This window comes from Bombus huntii, unplaced genomic scaffold, assembly GCF_024542735.1.
Source record: "Bombus huntii isolate Logan2020A unplaced genomic scaffold, iyBomHunt1.1 ctg00000080.1, whole genome shotgun sequence".
NCBI classification, from domain to species: Eukaryota; Metazoa; Arthropoda; class Insecta; order Hymenoptera; family Apidae; genus Bombus; species Bombus huntii.
Genome location: NW_026099336.1, coordinates 319,232 through 325,231, shown reverse-complemented (window position 1 = coordinate 325,231; position 6,000 = coordinate 319,232).

Sequence of the window (6,000 nt, the reverse complement as noted above, 5' to 3'; positions counted from 1 at the left end):
CGGCAGACAATACATGGGCAAGAAGCAACGAAGAGCAAGCTGAAGAATTTTCCAACCACCTTTCCAACACATTTACACCACATAATATCAACAATAGCAGCCCCAAATGCCATACGGACGAGGATGCGCAAACCACTAGTACCTCAACTGACAAACACTACATCATACCTAAAACAATAGCACAAGAAATTAGAAACATAATCGAGAAAACAAAACATAATAAAGCACCAGGAATCGACCTAATCAGTGGTAAAATCTTGAAAAACCTTCCGCCAAAAGCGATAACACTAATGACAATAATATTCAATGCAATACTACGAATCCAATACTTTCGTAAACTATGGAAACTAGCCAGATTATAATGTTACGTAAACCAGGCAAAGAACCACACCAAACTGCATCTTACAGATCAATATCACTACTTCCTGTGTTTTCCAAAATACTAGAGAAAATAATATACGACCGCATAAAACCAATAATAGAGAAGTAACCAATGGTCAAAGAGGAAATTAACAGATACGCAGGAAAATACAAAGAAAGAATAGGAATATACCCAAACCGGCTAGCTGTGGAAACGGTCAACACCCCAAACATGGATAGAAGACTGAAAAGGAAACACCCAGCAAACCTCACAAAGGACACAACCTAACAAACACGAAGATGGTATCCCGCTGGGGGTAGCCACCCACATGATAATCAAGCAGTTAAAAAATGTCCTACCAAATGTCCAAATTAGACAGATTGTGAATGAAAAGAATTAAACAAAAAAAAAAAAAAAAACGCGTATGGCGTTAGCCATACACGCTGGTCATCCTGCTTGTATCTCGGGCTGATAAAAATATTGATAGCATTTTTATGTTGTATGACGTCTTTAGAATTTCACACGACTCTTCCTCTCTGTCTCTCTTTAAACAAGCTTTTTTCTTATTCCTTTCAATAAACACACAACATTTCACACTTTATTTTCTATATTCGTTCAGATTCGTTGACAAAAAATTTGTAATCATCTTAAAAGAATGATTTTACATAACAAATTTTTAAAAATCTCCGATATACTTCTGTTCTAATACTTCTATTTTAATACTTCTTATTTTAAAAATCCCTAGTTATTATTATAATGTAATCAATAATATAGAAGAAGTAGTAGGAAAAGTATTACAGTTTGTATCATTAATCTATATTAATCTGATTTGGTATAGTCACCGAATAATCCTAATATACTTTACTTTAATCCGAATAAATTTCATTATAACTTATGAAAATGAGAGTGATCATTTTAATGAATTCGCAAATTGTTACGACCGTTCGCGGAGAGACGCGGTCGCTAGGAGATCGCGTCAGCGAGAGGCGTAAATTCTCGCTACGATTATGTTGATCGACGCCGCGAAATAGTCGTTCCCCTGTTTCGGTTAGGATAACAGAGGTGGTTTAATGAATGTGACACTGTATTAACAGGTTAACATAGAACAATATATTTTACAATAATATGACGAAGATGTTACAGAAATTTGACTCGACTTTGCGATATCTCTAGATAAATTCGTTTGCTCGTCAGATTTGTCGAAGTGTCACGTTTGACTCGTCAGAAGGAACTGAACGCCCTTCGATTATTCCTTTGTCTCATTTGGAAGACGACCCCCACTATGCTCGGGTCACGCCACCGCTCGCGCCTATGATCACGTATGCCTCTTCTTGTGTGAAAAACGTAACGGTCAAAAATCGACGTTTCTAGAGCTCGCTACTTGGCGACAACTATGCTCTCGTCGATACATTGTATATGATCCGGCGGGCAGATAAGACGATCTGCCTGCGACGTTGTAGGACCGCGAGCGACGGTTAGAAAATACAGCCTGTGGTAAGCCTCGTGGCGTAACACAAATCTTTTGACATTTCGTGAACAAAAGGACTGTCATAAACACCATTTTTGGTGTTACTACCCGATTCTAGAAACTGAAATATTTTACGTCACGTAACGCGGTCGCGGTCGCGGTCGCGATAGGCAAATTGACAAACCTGTCAATCCCTATGCCCATTAACATCGTTTCTCCGTCTGTCTGTCGTACATCCAGCCTCAATTACAATTTATTCCCGTCACGGAGCGCTATCACCAGCCATAGCAAATTGTCCCTGAGCTTTCTTATCAATCGGAGAACGACTGCCGCTTATCGTTGACCTCGACCGCCGACCACGACGTTCAAAGTTTCCGTCTAGATTTACAAATCGACCACAACCAACGAAATTTCATTTGTTCCCTATCGATAGATTGTTTCGTAACCATTCTCGAGCAATTTCTTCGAATATCGAGGAGGTGCGATGCGTTTCGCTTGCCACGCCGCGACTAACCGTTCTCGATCCAATATTTGCGCGAGAAAACGGTCAGTCGTCGATAAGGCAAGTAAAGACGAAAGTGTGAATTGAGATAGCGAATCTGTGAAAAGCGAAATCGGAGCAACTGCCGATGTCTATGGAGATGTAAGTGGAAGTTGAACTTTTCGAGGAAAACAAGAAGAATTATTGGAAGTAAACTGTAAATTTATATTTCTATGAATAGAACCATAGAAATGGAATTCAGATGGAGATTCTTTTCGCTCTTGAGACATTGTATATGTCGGAGTCAGGTTGGAAATTTGGGGCGTTCAATGAACCTTTACTTACTTTACCATCTCGGGTGTAGCTAATGTTTATTGGTACAAATGTGGACTTGTGACTCTGGTCTAAGACTCGATAACGCATCCACGGTCAACGGGTTAGTAGGCTTGTTTCTTCGTCCAAGTCTAAGATGTAATGGTTACCCAGCAAGACGTTAGTTAACTCGTACAAGAGCGCGTACCGGTGAGAAAGTGACTTTCCGTCACGGTGGCGCTGTCAATGAAAACTATGATGGGTGTGTCTAAGAGAACGACATTCTCGGATTAGTGGAGAGACGTCTTCATTTGAAAACTGAGGGAAATTGACGCTGCTGTTAATTGGTCAATTTGGAACAAAGACTGCTTGTCCGTTCGAAGAACCTTAGTTAACAAAATCCTAAGGTTTAAAGCGGGTCCTCAGGCTAGCTGAACTTATGCTGCGCAGATGCATCGACATCTGGTAATCATTTTGCCCGAGGAAACCGTTGGAACCTTTTTTTTTTTTTACTGTCGAGTACCTCTACGGGTATTTCTTTTAATACGGGCTATGTTATTACTCCGTGCTTTTGTTAGACGGAGCTTTCGTCCCGTTGATCGCGGCTACGTTCGGCAACTGACTGTCGCTTTGAGCTCAAGCTCATTGTCACAAATCTCAAATAAATACAATTGGGTAGAATAACGGCAAATAGTTTAATTACAATTTTTATGGATTTTCCCGAAATTTCGGAGGGGCGGCCCTGGTGTTCTCTCATCTCCGACATATATAAAGAATATTTTATTCCGAATAGTTAGTTGTTTTTGTGGTGGATAGTATAGTGGATTAATGAAGTGGGAACAAGAGATTCCTGTTGCAACCCGTCAAATATATTTGAAATAATTAAATAAGTTAATAAATATATGACGTAGAATGGTCACAAGCAGGGCTGTGAGCGTTCGGTGGATCTTCCTTGGAGTTGACCATCGTCGCGGAGGCGCACGCGGATACGGTTTTCTCACGCGCGAATGAACACTCCCGACGCGGCAATCAATAGCAGCGGTGTATATCTCGTAGTGTGAACGCCGCGGGTCTTAGGTCCGGTAACGAATCCGCGGTCAACGGGAGGAGAGATAGACTGACACTGACTCGAACGTGTACTACTCGCGGATCAAGCGGTGTTGGTCCCTTCGTCGATGAGATCTCCCGGAGGAATGAATGTTCGTCCCAACGTCACCACCGAAACAACCTCTGGTAGTGTGTCTAGGTATGCCAGCTTCTCCGATCGGCGTCGCTGTCGATTGGTCGATTTGGGACAAAAGCTGCCTGTCCGTTTGCAAAAATCTTAATTGCCGAAAAAAACCCCGGTTTTATAGCGGGTCTCCGGGATGGCTGAACTTGTACTGTGTACGTGCCTCCACGTCTGGTATTCATTGTCCGAAGGGACCGTTGGAATGTTTTACTATCAAATACCTCTATGGGTGTTTCTTTTAATGAGGGTCATACTGTAACTTCGCGCCTTTGTTGGACGGAACGCCCGTCCCGTTGAGCGCGGCTACGTTCGGCGGCTGATGGTCGCCTTGAGCCCAAGTTTATTATCGTAAGTCGCAAGCAGGTAGGATTGGGTCCAGTGACGACAAATCGTTTAGTTATAACTGTAAGCTTTAATTACAAGTTTATGGGTTTTTTCCGAGGCTCCAGGAGGAAGGCTCCGGTGTCCTTTAATCTCCGACATATAAATACTGTCGAGAGACGCTCATACAAACGTATTCGCAATGATAGTGTATGATCGTTCGTAGATAACTCGATAACTCGTATAACTCCGTTAATAACTGTTAATAACTGATTCGCTCGCGATCGCGTCCGTTTATTTATACTGGTTGGGGAGAGTCGAAAAATTCAAATTCGCCTTTGTTCTACGGTTGCACATAGCGGTGACATTGTTTTGCCCGGAGTTTATTTATCGTTACATTTCATGCGTCAAGGCTGTGTCAATGTTCCGAGTCAAAACAACAACATGAGTCGCTCCCGATTCGCATCGTCCTCTGACTCATGTGCCGTTACATCACCCCCTTCCAGTGATAACGTTTCTATTAGGTTATGTTCAAAAAATTATTTACACTGTTTTTTCTTGGTAGTCGCTATTTTAAAAGTTAAATACATACTTTCGATACATACGATACATCCTGTGTCCGACAATTTACGACTCTCAACCGAAACCTGCCTGAAACCAATCGGGAAAACGGACTCTTCGCCCAGACCGCCTAACGGACCTATTCCTGGTGTTTTCTTCCGTCGTTCGATTATTATTATTTGCACCGCTTTCGTCGCGGGCGTTCGTTTGTCCTACCGGAATACGTATGTTACGAGTTTCGGCCGTTTTTTTTCTCTAAGTCGTCCGGTACTATACACGCGGGTTTTAATCGGTCTATGGAAACCGTTACGTCGCGATTATTTACTTTTATAATATAATCTTTTTCATCCCTTTTTACAACTTTATGTTAAGGAAATTCGAGGATTTGGAAATACAAATAATTGACTATATTTCACACACAACAGCTATACATCTATATTACACTCTGAAGAACGTCTTGCACGCACGCTTGTCGCCAACCGACTATCCAGAATCTTCTAACGTCTTTTGTCTCAACTAAGACCTGGACGCCCTCTGACCCTTACACACACACTCTTATGTACAATGTAAATGTATCACTTCCCTAACACTTTAAACGGCCCGTCGTACTGCGGCTGTAAAGGGCCTCCTATCGCGTCATGGCGCAAGAAAACATACGGCGATGATTTTAGATCTTTAAAAACGAAAATTTTCTGTTCGCCATGACGCGTAACCGGGTATGGCCTGACTTTCTCCATCCGCTCTCTTAGCAGGTTCGCGAATTCGAAGTTGGCCCGCTGATTAGTAAAAAGAACTTCGCCGGCAATCGTATACCGGTACCGTAGATCATTTCGGCCGCCGTTGCGTTAAGGCGCTCCTGTATCGCGGTTATAATCGGCGAATTGTACGATCGGCAGAATTTCGACCCAGTTGCTCGTGTCGTGGCACTTGATCGCCGCTTTAAGCTGTCTATATAAGCGTTGTACCATCCCATTAGACGCGGGATGATAGGCCGACGTGCGTAGGTAGGTTACGCCGAGCAACCGGTATAACTCTTCAAACAGACGCGATTCGAATTGGCGTCCTTGGTCAGTTGTTATTTTTAAGAGAACGCCGAAACGAGAAATCCAAGTTGAAAGGAGGGCCGAGGCAACGGTTGGCGCTTCCATGTCAGCGATGGGAATGGCTTCGGGCCAATGCGAAAAACGATCGATACACGTTATACAATATTGATAGCCCTCCGAATACTGCATTACGATAATGTCTACGTGTGCTGAAAATACGTA